The sequence below is a fragment of the Humulus lupulus genome, chromosome 4, assembly GCF_963169125.1.
Source record: "Humulus lupulus chromosome 4, drHumLupu1.1, whole genome shotgun sequence".
Lineage (NCBI taxonomy): Eukaryota > Viridiplantae > Streptophyta > Magnoliopsida > Rosales > Cannabaceae > Humulus > Humulus lupulus.
Window position 1 is genome coordinate 86,891,003 of NC_084796.1, and position 15,386 is coordinate 86,906,388.

Consider the following 15,386-nt stretch of genomic DNA (forward strand, 5'->3'; position numbering starts at 1 on the left):
AGCAAGGGCTGCGACACCCAACATCAAGGGCCGCGGCGCCCAGCAAGCACAAAACTGCCCCACCTGCTACTTCGAGCTAGGGCCGCAGTGCCCAAGAACAGGGTCGCGGCCCCCAACCCAGAGCCATCCCCAAACACGATTTTCAACAACCCAAAGCCTCCAAAATCATGCCTAAAAATTACCAAATCATCAAATCAAAGTTCCCAAGCTTCCCAATGGTCCAAAACCATCAAAATCCAAAGCTCAATCGAACCACAAACTCAACGATTCACAAAATCCAATTCAAAGCTTAGAAACTCTAAAAACTCAAAACTTAAACTTAGATTACCTTCGATTGGGTTGTTTCTCATCAAATCCTTTGGTTAGGAAGCTTATAATCTTTCCTAGGATCGCTATGCCTCGATCCTCGCTTGATTCCGACTCCTAGAACTCGAGATTTCTTCAAAAAGGCTCCGAACGGTAAAATGAGCTAACGAAGGAGAGAGGAAATGTTTTCTAACGTACGTTCTATCTGACAAGCTACTTCAAGCTTAAGTAACCTCAAATAAAACCTAGTGCTCGGGGTCCCGAAAACACCCCCGGGGACATTATAGTCAAAACTTCCAGAATTTCCTCCTGACCTCAAATACTCCCAATTTATCATCAAATAAACATTCTTATTACCCAATAATCGACCCCGTTATGACAAAACCGCTAACTCATAATATAAGATTGTCTCATGCCGAATAGCTCGAATATATCTCCATAGTAATGAAATCTCATTCACAAATTACAATATGCACCCAAATATACAAATATGCCCTCAACAGGCCAAATGACCAAAATGCCCTTATAATTATAAATACACCCATATGAATGCATTTATTATCATATGATAATATAATTCACATAAAAATGCATATTATCATTAAATAGCATCATAATTCAATTATGGTCCTCCCGGCCTCCTAATCAAGGTCTTAACCCTTATTAGGAAATTCGGGGCATTACAGTGCGCGTTCCTCGGCACCTAGGCGCGGCAGAGGCGTGGCCTGCGAGGCATGGCCTTGTGAGATGGGATGGTGCATATTCCTGGGAACCTAGGTGCGGCAGAGGCGTGGCCTCGCAAGATGGTGCATGGTCCTGGGCACCTAGGTGCAGCAGAGGCGTGGCCTCGCGAGACGCTACGTGGTCCTGGGCACCTAGGTGCAGCTAAGGCGAGGCCTGCGAGGCATGGCCTCGTGAGACGGTGCGCGGTCTTGGGCACGCTTATGTAGCCTCGCAAGATGGTGATGCACAGCTAGTCGCGCGAGGTGCCTGGGCACGCAGCTGGCGGTGCGAGGTGCCTAGGTGTGCGACACCTAGGCACGGGTCCATAGGACCTTCAGCGAGGTAAGCAAGGTGAAGTGAGCTTGGGCCTCACGTGGGGTGAGACAGGTCAATCTCGCGAAGGCCTTGCGTGAGGCCTGGGTCTTTCAGGATCATGTCCAATTTCCGATGTTCACATCAAGTATGTCATTTCCATCATCTTCACAAATACTATCTATCATGTTAACTTCATGCACTTCCTCACACTCAACCGATTTTAGCAACATTAAATACATTCAATGCAACAGTCATATTTCCAAAAGATAATTTTGAAATACCATTATGACAATTAATGATTGCATTAGATGTAGCTAAGAATGGTCTACCTAAAATTATAGGAATTTGAGCATGCATATTTTCCACAGGTTGAGTATCAAGAACAATGAAGTCAACAGGAAAGTAAAATTTATTAACTTTTATCAAAACATCCTCTACAATGCCTCTAGGAATTTTCACAGAACGATCGGCTAATTGAAAAGTTATAGAAATAAGTTTTAGTTCACCAAGACCAAGTTGCTTATAAATAGAATAATGCAATAAATTCACACTAGCACCCAAATCAAATAAAGCCTTGTTAATAAAATGATCACCAATGATGCATGAAATTGTGGGACACCGAGGATCTTTATATTTAACAAGACTCTTATATTGAATAATGGAACTAGCTTGTTCAGTTAAAAATGCCTTTTTAGGAACATCAGTGTTTCTTTTTACAGTACAAAGATCCTTCAAAAATTTAGAGTAGGCAGGAATTTGTTTAATGGAATCTAAGAAGGGGATATTGATACTAACTTGTTTAAAAACTTCTAAGATGTCATTATATTGGCTTCCTTTTTTAATTGGAAATAACCTTTGTGGGAATGGGCTTTTGGAATGAAAGGATGGATTGGAGTATCCACATTTGAAGAGTCATTGGCATTAGAACTAGAAGGTTGGCTCTTTTTTTTTTCTTTTTCAACCTCGGGTATGTAATCGGTTTTGACAATATTCTTTTCAGACTTAAGAGTTGAAATTAATTTGAAGTCTCCATTATGACTAGACTTTCCTATCTCATATTGACCTTTTGGATTTGGGATAGGTTGACTAGGGAATGTTCCTTTTTGTCTATCAACTAAAGCAGTAGCGAGTTGTCCTACTTGTGTCTCGAGTTTGGTAATTGATTGAGACTGATTTTGTAGGATTTGTTGAGTGGATTGCATAAATTGTTGTAAAGTATCTTCTAAGGAAGGTTTCCTTTGTTAAGGATATGGTTGATTTTGTGGGGCATGAGTTTGGTTTTGCGTGTTGTAATGATGCCCTTGATTCATTAGAGGTTGGTTTTGTCTCCGTGAAAAGTTTAGATGGTTTCTCCAATTTGGATCATAAGTGGATGAAAATGGGCTATCATTTGGTTTTCCATAAGCATGAAGAGCATTGGCCTCCTCAGAAAAAGCTTCTTGGTAGGAAGGACACGATTGGGCATTATGGCAAGGACTAGAACATATAGAACAAACATCTTTTCTTGGTTGTATTGGAGAATTTATAGTTTGACTTATAGCTAAAGCTTCTACTTTTCTCGCTAATTTGTCTAAGGATGTTCTTAAGTCTAATTCATCTTTTACTTCATACCTTCCTCCTCTTTTTGGTGAATTAGTTGACCTAGACCTAGGATCAAAATAATTCTATTGTTGTGAATTGACAGACAAATCTTCAAGGGCGTCCCAAGCCTCTTGTAACGACCCAAAATCGCTAATAAGGCTTAAGGGCCTTGATTAGTGTGCCAGGAGGGCATGTTGGGATTTATGTGTGATTTTATGAGTTAAATGCATGGTTATGATTTAAAGCATGCTATATGACTAATTGAACATTCGAGATGCATGACTACGTGGTTAGTATGCATGTTAGGTGAAATAAATATGCATGTGGACCCCGTTTGCATGATAGGGGTAAATTGGTAATTTTAGCCCGCTGAGGGCATATATGTGATAATTGTATCCTGTGTATTGTACCACGTGAGTGTGGTGTTTTTATTGTGATGCACGTGCCGAGACGGTCCTAGAGAGCAAATTAACTTAAAAATCACAACGGGATTTCTATACCCGGCTCGGGAGGAGCCCAGGGGTACCTCGGGAATTTTATGGCTAAGTTGAGATTTAGCGGGTAATGGTTATTGGAGATTTAGTAACCTGGGTAACCATTAGTTACTGCTGAGAGTAACAAGTTCTAGGTAGAAAATGGTAGAAATGAAATAGAGGTAAAAGGACTTAAGTTCCCTTGAGGTTTAGTTAGCAAAGGGTTTCGATGAAGGGGTAAAATGGTCATTTGGCAAGGGGTTTAGACAAATTTGAGCTGTGTTATAGGGGTACACGGTTTGGGCTTGGCATATATGTTGGGTTTTGATAAAATTAGAAGAGAAGAAAGGAAAAGCTAAAGAGAAGGAAAGTTAGGGCAATGAGAAGAAGAAGAAGAAGAGAAGTGAAGGAGCTGAAATTTGGAGACTTAGGAGATGAATCAAGGGAGCTTAGGATGGGATTCTCTACTTAAGGTAAGGATTTATGCATATTTAAGTTTGATTATGTTTAGAATTGTGAAAATTAAAGCTTGAGTTAAGTTTTTAAAGTTTGAGTTTGAAGTTCCTGATTTTTACAATCTAAGGGTGGATTGTTGGATATGTTTGTGTTTTGAGCTTGAATCTAGTGTTAATGGGTTGTTAGATGGTTTATAAGAGGTTTTGATTTGATTTTGGGGTTGAGGTATTTGTTTGGGGTGATTTGGAGAGGTTGAAGCTCGGGAAAAACGCATGGGAAAACCTAGAAAATCTGGGTTCGCGTATGAGCGCCGCGGCCTTGTTCTTGGGCGCCGCGGCCCTGTTCTTGTTTTCAGTCAGGGGAGCTTTCTGACTTCGCTGGGCTCCGCGGCCCTTGCGGGTAGCACCGCGGCGCTACGCCTTTTTCAGGATGGGAAATTTTGCATTTTTGGGCATTTGTTCCAAGGGCTCGGGGGATGTTTCCGATGGATTGTTTTAGGAATTTGGGAGTCCCGAGAGTGTGGGATTGGTCCCGGGAAGTGGTTATGAATTGATTAGTATTAAAGGATGTTTTATGTGTGTTGTGACTAGGCTATTGGAGAGGCTCGTGCTAGAGGACCGTGCTCGCGGCTTGAGTGCATCAGGAGGCTCGGAATACAGGTAAGAAAACCGTAACACCCGAGATTAGGGCATGGCCCCACTGTGTGATTGCAGGGCATGGCCCCAGATTGTATTATGTGCAAATGTTTAACCTTAAATGAATCATGATGTGTGTGAATGATTATTTCGAATGTACTATATGTGTGATTATACTGAAATGAACGGCAAGGGCCGAGAGCGGCGTAGGCCGGGTGCGGCAGCGGGGCCGAAAGTAACACTCAGCACATGGGATGCTTATATTCAGGGTGGGACCCAAGGCACATGGGATGCTTATATTCAGGGTGGGACCCAAGGGATACATGAGTTATCCTCGCGGTGAGAACCGAAACCCCAGGCTTTGGTAAGGCCTCTGGGGCGGCATGGCCGTGCTTGTTTATTATGATGGTTTTCCTATTTATCAGTGAATTATGCCAGCTTTATGAATTGCATATGCTATGTATTATTTGGGTTTTCTTGCTGGGCTTCGGCTCACGGGTGCTCTGTGTTGCAGGTAAGGGCAATGACTGAGTCGACCAACCATGAGTACGGAGAGCGTGAAGCAACGCGTACATGTTTGGCCTGCCCGACTACTTGGGTTGGGGGTTTATTCGAAAATGGCTGTAATAATCTATGATTTTTATAACTGATCAATTGTAAACTTATTTTGAGATGTAAATAGTTTTCAAACTTTATTTTGGGATCCCAAATGTTTAATACTAGAAGTTTTATTGAAACGACGCATTTTTCTAAGATTACAGCCTTAACTTTTAATTAGTCACACTTTTGTTTAAAAACCTCGGTTAGCGAGTTCATTGCACACTGTTTTGTCTTAAAACTCACTTAGTAACGGCTCTAAGGAAGTAGGGCGTTACACCTCTTGTCCTTGAAATTTTAAAAAAATTTCGGTATGCATAAATTTAATCATTTGACGATTAGAGGGAGTTAAGCCATCATAAAAATATTTTACAAGTCTCCATTTTTCAAAACCATGATGAGGACATTTTAATAATAAATATTTATATCTTTCCCAACATTCATAAAACTCTTCATTATCTTTTTGGACAAATTCGAAGATTTCTCTCCTTAGACTATTAGTTTTAGACATAGGAACAAATTTTAGCAAGAATTTATTATAAAGTTGATCCCATGTGGTTATAGACCCCGTGGAAAGGGAATTTAACCAAGCTTCTAATTTGTTTTTTAATGAAAAAGGGAATAATCTTAGTTTGACTGACTCATCAGAAAAATTTTGAAATTTAAATGTTGAGCAAATTTCTAAGAAATCTTTGACATGCATGTAAGGATCCTCTCTATATAACCCATAAAAAGATGGCAACAATTGAATGATTGATGGTTTAAGCTCAAAATGGGTAGCATAAGTGGTAGGAAAAATAATACATGGAGGAGCATTAGATGAAATAGGTGAAAAATATTCAAGCAAGGTTTTTTAGACACAACATTTTCATCAACATGATTTCTAGTAATATTAGAAATTGGTTCCATGATGCTCAAATTTTTACCAACACTTTCAATTTCAAACAAAGATAAATGTATTTTTACTAATCGATTTTTAGAGTTACGTTCCCAATGATGCAAACAATTTTCACAAACAAGGCAACAAAGATAATCTCAAACAAACAATTTTGTGATGTGGAAGATCAGTTAAAACCGCAACCACAGAACATACTTAGAATTTTTAGAGATTTCACAACAATATAATTTTTATGGTTTACTTGTCCTCAGACCTATTTGATTCCACTTACTTTGCACACTACTAACAACTCCCTGAGGCTAATTAGTAGAGGCGGAATAGGAATTTTATTCAAATTTCCTTTAAGCAAAGATTGCTTATGGTGAAATAACAAGATTTAGGTTTTTTTTTTTCTTTTCAAGTATTTTTTTCACAATTACACAATAATATGATAAGAGCCAAAAAAAAATAAAGTAAAATTAAATAATACTATCAAAAATTATGCAAGAGCATGGAGGCATAGCATGCCATCAACCATAACAAAAATAAGGTAAAAATTAGGAGGGACAAGTGTCATCAACTAAAATAAAAGATAAAAGACTAGGAGGCAAAATTTCCATCAACTAGTAAATTGCAAAATATATATAGATATATATATATGGGTAGTAACCATTGAAAAGTATTCAATATATATATATAACATATAACATCTAACATCTTTTTAAAATGGGTATAGGTCTCTTTAGTAAAACTTAAAGAAGTTCTATGGTAGGGGTGCCACTTTAGCTTTTATTGGTAGGGGTGTTTCTATTTTCGGCATGTAGATAAAATTTGTTTCTATTTTGAAACTTTGTTTTATTATATACATAAAAGATGTAGCATATATAACTTTTTTGGGGAATTCTCTTATAGGGGCTTCACTTTAAGCCCTATCAGTGGGGCTCTCAGTGTTCTCAACCCATGAATAGTTTTCGGTGCACTGAGGAGGGGATCCGAGATTTTGATTGTAAGCAGTTACTCTGCTCAAACTTGTAGAAAAACTCCATTGTCAAAGGTTCCCTAAACTCTAATACAACTGTCTCGTGGACTAAGGCTGATTAACGCCCCAACCACGTAAAAACCTTGTCTTTACTCCTCAAATTTTCGACATGTAGATAAAATTTGTTTCTATTTTGAAACTTTGTTTTATTATATACATAAAAGATGTAGCATATATACTATGTTAGGGGTACCACTTTAGCTTTTATTGGTAGGGGTGTTTCTATTTTCGGCATGTAGAGAAATTAAAACATAATTTTTTTTATATGACGTTGTACATTGTAATTATAACAAGCATCCTACAGTTTTCGGAAAATTTTGAATAATTTACAATGCCCAAAACATAGTTCAAACAGTTAATTGCACGCATGTTTTTTTTATACGAGCGCAACTAACCATTTTGAACTCTAGTTTTCGCATTGTAAAATATTTTGAAAACTGGCATGCATACTATAACTACAATATACATCATATAAAAAAATTTTGGTTATGATAACTTTACAAAATAGAGTTATTTTACCACAATTTTTATGCTAATTATTGCTTAGTCTTTGAGTTTTTAAGTAACTTATTAAGTTTTTTAAGTAATTTTGAATTTATTAGTCTTATTGTAATTTTTTAGATTTTTATCTGTTCTTATAGATATTTTATTATAATATGTTGTAGTTTAATTATTTGAAATTAATGTTTTTAGATTAAAAGTTAGAAATATGATTTTATTGAGCTTAAAAATGTCAAAGTAAATTAAGTTTTAATTAGTATTTTCATGAAACTTATGTTGAATATTTTATAATTGGGAATATTTAGTTTTAATTTAAATTGTGTTTATTTTGTAGGAATTATAATGCATTTTTGGGTTCATAATTCAAAAAAAAAAAGTAATTTGAAAACAAAAAGAAAGAAAGAAAAAAAATTGCATTATTAAAAAGGCTTGGAAAAGCCCCAGCTCCCCCAATCCCGCGCCAGCTGCCTCCAACCACCTTCCCATTCTCTTGAGCCCAAAAAATTGTCTCTTTGTCCAAAAATGCCACATTTTTACCAAAATCTTCTATTTATTTCACTACAAAATCATCATTACACCCTATAACTTACCCTACTTGTCATTTTATTATTAATTTAATTAATCTAATCAATTTAATTAATTTAAATTGATTATTTTAATAATATCATTTTGGCTATAGATATGTAATTTCAAGGCCATTTTAGGGGGCTTAATTTTTTGTTACCATCATCTTTTCTACCATTTCTCTCTACCATTCTCTCTTCCATTTTAGTGTTTTTCAAGAGCATTTTTCAAGTATGTCTTCTTTTTATTTTGTAATTTCTATTCTAGTTATGTGCTTCTAATCTTTTTCAAAAGATTATTAAGATCATGATGAAGCAACTTGTAACTAGATAGTATTTATGTTGTATGTTGATTTCCCTTGTAATGCAACAAAGTTTATGGATTTTTCTTCTTCATATATGTCTTTCATCTTTAATATCTTATATTTTTTATTGTTAGATAATATTGTTTTGTTCTTCATTTTGCAAATCATAATTGTTTACCGAGTTTTTTGAAAACTTTAATAATAGAAGATTAGAGAGCTTAAAATAAAGGGTTTGAGGAGTAAAGATAAGGTTTTTATGTGGTTGGGGCGTTAATCAGCCTTAGTCCACAAGACAGTTGTATTAGAGTTTAGAGAACCTTTGACAATGGAGTTTTTCTACAAGTTTGAGCAGAGTAACTGCTTACAATCAAAATCTCAGATCCCCTCCTCAGTGCACCACTATTCGTATTTATAGGCACAGGAGTGCCCTGGGCTTGGGCCGGGCTGACCCGGGCCCAATAAAGGTGTAAATACCATTAGCTTCTCTGATGGGAACCCAATACAAAAGGTTAAAATATGAAACGTCAATAATCAAAGCCCATTGGGCCAAACCAAATAATATCTTATTCTAAGACATGAGACAAACTGGAGTTTCAGTCTGGGTTCTCTGAGCTACGAGGAAGATTTGGGGGACAAGATTGGTCAGAGTAGTGGCGGCGCAGGTCTGAACCAACGGCGTACAATCCCGAGGTAGCCTCTTCCGTAGGCTGAGCGTGGGGACAACCCCCACGCTTCATGGGACGATGTCAGTACCTTGGACACTTTATCTTGCCAAACTCGGACAACCGACCCGGGTTCGTTTACCAATGTCCCCCTCCGTTCACCCAGGTCCCGGACCATTTACCAGGATCCCGGACCGTTTACCAGGATCCGGGTCTATCCACAGCGATCTTGGTTCCCATCTTGGTTTTGCGAGCCGCGACCTCATTTGTCGCACCTCGAGACGTTGAGGGGAGTGGTTCCGAGCTCATACCACCTGCCCCGGCGGAGGTCCCGGTCCGCACTCCTGGACGCCCTTTAGGCCTTGCCCAGACTTGGGCTGTCAACATCTGTTTTCCTCTCGCCAAATGGGCCCGATCTGGGCCTTAACTCCAGATCGGGCGGCCCACGGGCTTAGAGTGTGGATCGGGACATCTGGAAAGAAACGGGGATAACAATAATATTCTTTGTGTAAAATGTGTCATTAAATTGTACACATCCAATGCTTAGAACAAAAATATTATGTTTTGCCTTATAAATAATGTTATTTGATTTTTTGTTGTTTCATTAGGTTGATTCACATTAAATACTTTGAAATTATATTTTTTTGCAAAGTGAAGAAAAATCCTATCTTTTTATAAATAATTTGTGCTTAAAATTATAAATCTATTTGGAAAATGATAGTTTAACTTATTTTAACTATCACTAAAACTTGGGAATCAATATACTCATAAATATTATTAAACTTACATTTTGTGGATTCTAGTATTTTAATAATATTTGTTTTACAACTTATTTTCAAATCATAATTGGTTTATTTTTATTCTCTTAAATAGTTTTATTTTAAATCTTTTATTTTATGTTCACGACATTAAATCTCATCAATCTTTGGAGATAGGTTAGAATTTATTAATTTTGGTTTAAAATAATTTTCTTTTTTATTTTAGACAACTCATTTGGATTCGACATCCTTGCTTACACAATCACTATTCTATATGAACGATTCGTGCGCTTGCGATATAAATATTTAAAACATACCCATTTTGGGTCCATCAAGTTTTTGCCGTCGTTGCCGGGGAGTTGCAAGAAAAGAATCGAACTTTTTCTCAAGGTTATTGAATTCTTCTACTAGTTATTTTAATTTTTGCACTTAAATATATATATATACAAAAAATATAAAAAAAAAATTATATATTTAAAGCTAAACAAAAAGATAAAAAGAAAATTTGGGACAGTTCTACCATCCATAAGAAAAAACTTATTTATATTTATATTTATTGTTTTTTTTTTTAGTTGACGGCACTTGTGCCTCCTTTCTATCTTTTCAATTTTTATAGTTGATGGCACTTGTGTCTCCTAATTTTGTTGTAGTTTTATTCCTTATATATCTTTGTTAGTTGACCCCATTTGTGCCTCCTAATATTTGTTGTAATTTTCTTTATTCATCTTGTTGTTATATATATATATATATGGAAGACTTCACAATGGTTACTACCCATAGATGAGTACTAACAATTATGATGATGTGGCAACATAATGACTTGATATAGGAAGTCAACAACAGGTACATATTTTTTTTCTACATTAATTTCGAATTTAGTTATTATTTTTTTGCCATAATTAATGTTTTTTCCAACTAATGAGAGATACTAGCTATATTTAGAAATTGACATGCATTTGAAAAATTAAAAGTTTACAATATTATATTTTCATAATAAATACATATTTTTTATCAGGTACCCCCTCAAAAAATTTGAAAAAATATTTTTAGAAATATTAATTAACAACTATAAATATGGACCATTAATCTTAATTCAATAGTTAATAAATATTTTTAGAAATACTAATTAACAACTATAAATATAAACCATTGATCTTGATTTAATCGTTAATATTAAAGAATTATGCTTTTATGTATATAATAAACAAAGTTTCAAAAGATTAAAAACTTAAATGTCTAAGCCCGGGTTCGAACAGGGACTTCTAGTGTGTGAGACTAGCGTGATAACCGACTACACCACCCAGACATATCTTATTTAGTTGGTTGCTGTCCCAAAATAATTATATCACTAAGAAATTATTAATACATTCTATTATACAATGTATCGATTTCCCTTTCTAGTTACAAGAAAATTTGAGGGTAGAAATAGAATTTTTGAGGCAACAATTTACAATTTGAGGGATCCTTGATTGGTTGGAAAATTGAGGGTATATGCTGAGAAAATATGTCTTCAACATTTATTGGAGTGATTTGAGTAGAAATTCTTTCTTTAATTTTAATAGAATGGCTTGGGAAAGTGTTTTCATTTAAATTGGTTTTTTTTTTTTTTGTGTGTGTGCCTATTTTGGGATTTTATTTTATGAACTCTTATAAATTATGGTGGTACAGTGGCTCAGCTAAAGACAGAGGAATACAGAATTGACTCAATGTGTTTATTTCTCGTAATGTTAGTTTATGGAGGTTTTTAAGTGGTGCATCTGATTGTCTCACTCATCCCCTCAAATTTCAGCTCTAGACAACCGAGGCTGAAAATGACATGCTACAGAAACGTTTGAATTATCTTGTAAAAAAAATTACAAAACAATGGAACCCGTTTTTCGGAAGGATCCATCCGTCTTCTTTTTGCAACTCATCAATAGAACAAAAGAGATGAAATGTAAAAAAAAAAAAAAGATAGCACAAACTCTTAAATAAACACTTAATATAACTTTGTTCAGAACTAGACAAATTTGTAAGTAGGTATTTTATTTTATAGATTCCCGGGGAAGTGAGTACTCTACTAACTCGTTCTTGGGGTGGCCCATTCCACTCGGAGAATAAGATTATCATAACCATATCTATTAGACTATGAAAATACTACAGGGGCTTATTAGTAATTTGTAAGTGGTGTAAAAGCCTATAAATATGTAATTGTGTAGCTATTATGGGGAGGGAAATGAGATAGTAGAACTTCGGTTCAATTTGGAGTTTGGCACTGACTCGAAGAGTGCATCCCGATACAATTGATGTTGTATCAATTGGTGCTTTCATTGAGAGAATTTCATTGAGAGCCCCGCAAAATGACTGACGAAGAGCTTTATGAATTCGCGAGAGCCACACTGAAATCCATAGAATTGCGCATGGATCAATTCTTCGATGCTCAACTGAAGGCAATAAAAGTGCATCTCAAAGAGGAATTAGATGCTAGAGTTGAGGGATATTGCTCATCAACAGAGACATCGATGGCTCCCTCAAGTCCGGCACTGCCTACTTCGCCGAAGGTTGAATCGGTGAGCAACACGAAGCAATTGGAGATGCCTCTTGATCTCGTCTGCAGCAACATTTCTAATCGATCCGATCCAGGTAGATCGCAATCGATTCCGGTACGATCTACGTTGATGACAGCTTGCAGAGCACTGAAGGCAGAGAAGACGATTGTGGCTTCATCGGACATTGTAGATCCTAGATCTGCAGCCATGAATGAAGCTCGAGGAACACCAACACTGAGGAAGATGATCTTAGCTCCAATGATCGATGTTAGCTCCGACATTGTCTTCGTTGTTCGTGATTCGAACCAGATTTGGCACGGATCTGGTCGAGTTCATCGTTCGGAGTTTCCAAGCAAAAATGTCGGACTCATTCGAAGATTATTAGAGGGAAGGAAAGTGGAGCTTGCCGGGGTAACAGAGTTTGACGGCGATGGACGAAACGGAGTGATTATGGATGGTCGGAGAGAAGCTTGGTCACGCCGAATAGCGGTAGCAAGTCGGAGGAGCAGCGACGACTCATCTTTGATATGGTATCTCATGAGTTTGTAGTAGAAGAAGAAATATATATATACATATATCTACGTATATGTGTTCATGAGTTTGCTGTAGAAGAAGAAATATATATATATATACATATATCTACGTATATGTGTATATGTTACAGAGAAATCAAGTAGACAGTCAAGACAACCAATGGAATCTACAAAGGAATTAGCATCATTACTTCAATTTCAATTGTTGAGTTGCTTCATGGTTCCAGCGGCAGCTAGGCATGTGGAGAAGAAGACCCAAGTGTTACCTAGAAGTCTTATTGAGTTTGGGCTTGGGCTTGCTAAAATGGACCAAAACATAAATAAAAGGGGTGTTTTTTTAGTTTTATTTTTCAGTTTTACCACCTTGAGGACAAGGTGATTTTGAAGGGTGGGAAAGTGTTAGACTATGAAAATACTATAGGGGCTTATTAGTAATTTGTAAGTGGTGTAAAAGCCTATAAATATGTAATTGTGTAGCTATTATGGGGAGGGAAATGAGATAGTAGAACTTCGGTTCAATTTGGAGTTTGGCACTGATTCGAAGAGTGCATCCCGATACAATTGATGTTGTATCAGAAACTAACTTTATTATTTAGGTGAAAATCTATATGTACGCATGCACACGAAGAGCACCACACTTCATAACCAGGGCGATGGGGATAACAGACATTGCGCAACCTGCCAAGCTTCGGTGGGGAGAGCTAAATGAAGATGAGGGTGAGGACCTTGACTTTCTCTTCCTGCCTCGTCAGTTTATTGGACCCAATGAGAATGGAATTAAGAAGGTCATTGAATATAAATTCAACAGTGAGGGTAACAAGGTTAAGATCACCACCATCACAAGAACTCGGATGTTAGCCAATGCTCAGCTCAGCAAGCAAGCTATTGAGCGCCGCTCCTGGCCCAAGTTTGGTGATGCAGTGCATGAGAATGTTGGTAGCAGACTCACCATGGTATCCACTGAGGAGATCATCCTTGAGCGACTTAGGGCTCCTGGTATATCTTTTTCTTGCCTTTTGATTTTGGAAACCACCTTTTGTTGTCTAATTGATTAAGGTTTCAGAAATTTGAGATTAGTTTTTTTTGCCGCTGATGAATTTTTGTTCAAGTACTTTTCTTCTGCTGTGAAATTTAATTCTTTGTGTAGATTTAAGTGGGAGTATATTCAAGGGGGAAATTTGATATTGACTGGTAAATTGAACGTCTGATTGACTTTAATGAAAAGGGTTTGATATTATATGGCATATGGGTTCTCCAGCTGAACTCTTGATCTTTGGATGATATGGAGCTTGAGTATATTTTGAGAATTGAACTTTAGACCATAAATCACAATCAAAGTGTCTTGATTGCTGGATCTGTCTCACAGAGGGTTTAGCCCGAATAGCCATTTTTTTTTAACTACTACAATGCTTTACTCATGTAAAGCCTCTGAGATTAACCAGAGACTATGAGTCGTGTCATTTATGGTTGAGTGTTTTTCCTTAAATGTTAGAACAAATTACCAATTAATTCAATGATGACATCTTTGTCTGGCAAATATACTGGATTCTGAAAGTAATGATTTTTGTTAAAATTATTTTACTATGCTAAAATTTGTATTTTGTTTAACTAGTTAAGTGATTGCAATACATGAAACGAACTATGACTTTGCATATTTAATCTTTCTGTTTTTTAACATTGGAACTATAGGTAGCAAAGCGGAAGAATCAAAGGGTTCAGATCCCCTGAGTGCAAAAGGTGGTGCTGTTCTCATGGTTTGTAGAACATGTGGTAAGAAAGGTGACCATTGGACATCAAGATGCCCTTACAAGGATCTAGCAGAACCTTCTGAACTCTTTGTTGATAAGGGTGGTGCGTCCAAAGCTGCAGCCCCTGGTGGTGCCCCTAGTACAGGAAAGGGAGCATATGTTCCTCCTGGTATGAGAGGGGCGGCAGCAGCAGAGAGAGGCGGTACTGACATGAGACGAAGGAATGATGAGAACTCTGTTCGGGTCACAAACCTTTCAGAGGATACTCGGGAGCCTGACTTGTTTGAGCTCTTCCGGCCTTTTGGTGTGGTAAGCCGGGTTTCTGTTGCTGTGGATCAAAAGACTGGAATGAGCAGAGGATTTAGGTTTGTTAACTTTGTTAATCGGGAGGAAGCTCAGAGAGCCATTAATAAACTTAATGGATATTGATACAACATCAATTGTATCGGGATGCACTCTTCGAGTCAGTGCCAAACTCCAAATTGAACCGAAGTTCTACTATCTCATTTCCCTCCCCATAATAGCTACACAATTACATATTTATAGGCTTTTACACCACTTACAAATTACTAATAAGCCCCTGTAGTATTTTCATAGTCTAACACTTTCCCATCCTTCAAAATCACCTTGTCCTCAAGGTGGTAAAACTGAAAAATAAAACTAAAAAAACACCCCATTTATTTATGTTTTGGTCCATTTTAGCAAGCCCAAGCCCAAACTCAATAAGACTTCTAGGTAACACTTGGGTCTTCTTCTCCACATGCCTAGCTGCCGCTGGAACCATGA

At 36.9% G+C, this 15,386-nt stretch overlaps 2 non-coding genes and 1 pseudogene across 2 annotated transcripts; 2 read left to right on the top strand and 1 right to left on the bottom strand.

The window, feature by feature from the left end:
• Positions 1 to 5,475: 5,475 nt before the first annotated feature.
• On the top strand, positions 5,476 to 5,582 carry LOC133833195 (small nucleolar RNA R71). Its single transcript, XR_009892589.1, has one exon. It is a non-coding gene; the product is annotated as a small nucleolar RNA R71 (small nucleolar RNA).
• Positions 5,583 to 11,024: 5,442 nt separating this feature from the next.
• TRNAV-CAC (transfer RNA valine (anticodon CAC)) lies at positions 11,025 to 11,097 on the bottom strand. The gene has a single exon. It is a non-coding gene; the product is annotated as a tRNA-Val (tRNA).
• Positions 11,098 to 13,453: 2,356 nt separating this feature from the next.
• On the top strand, positions 13,454 to 15,086 carry LOC133832355 (uncharacterized; annotated as a pseudogene).
• The last annotated feature ends 300 nt before the right edge of the window (positions 15,087 to 15,386 follow it).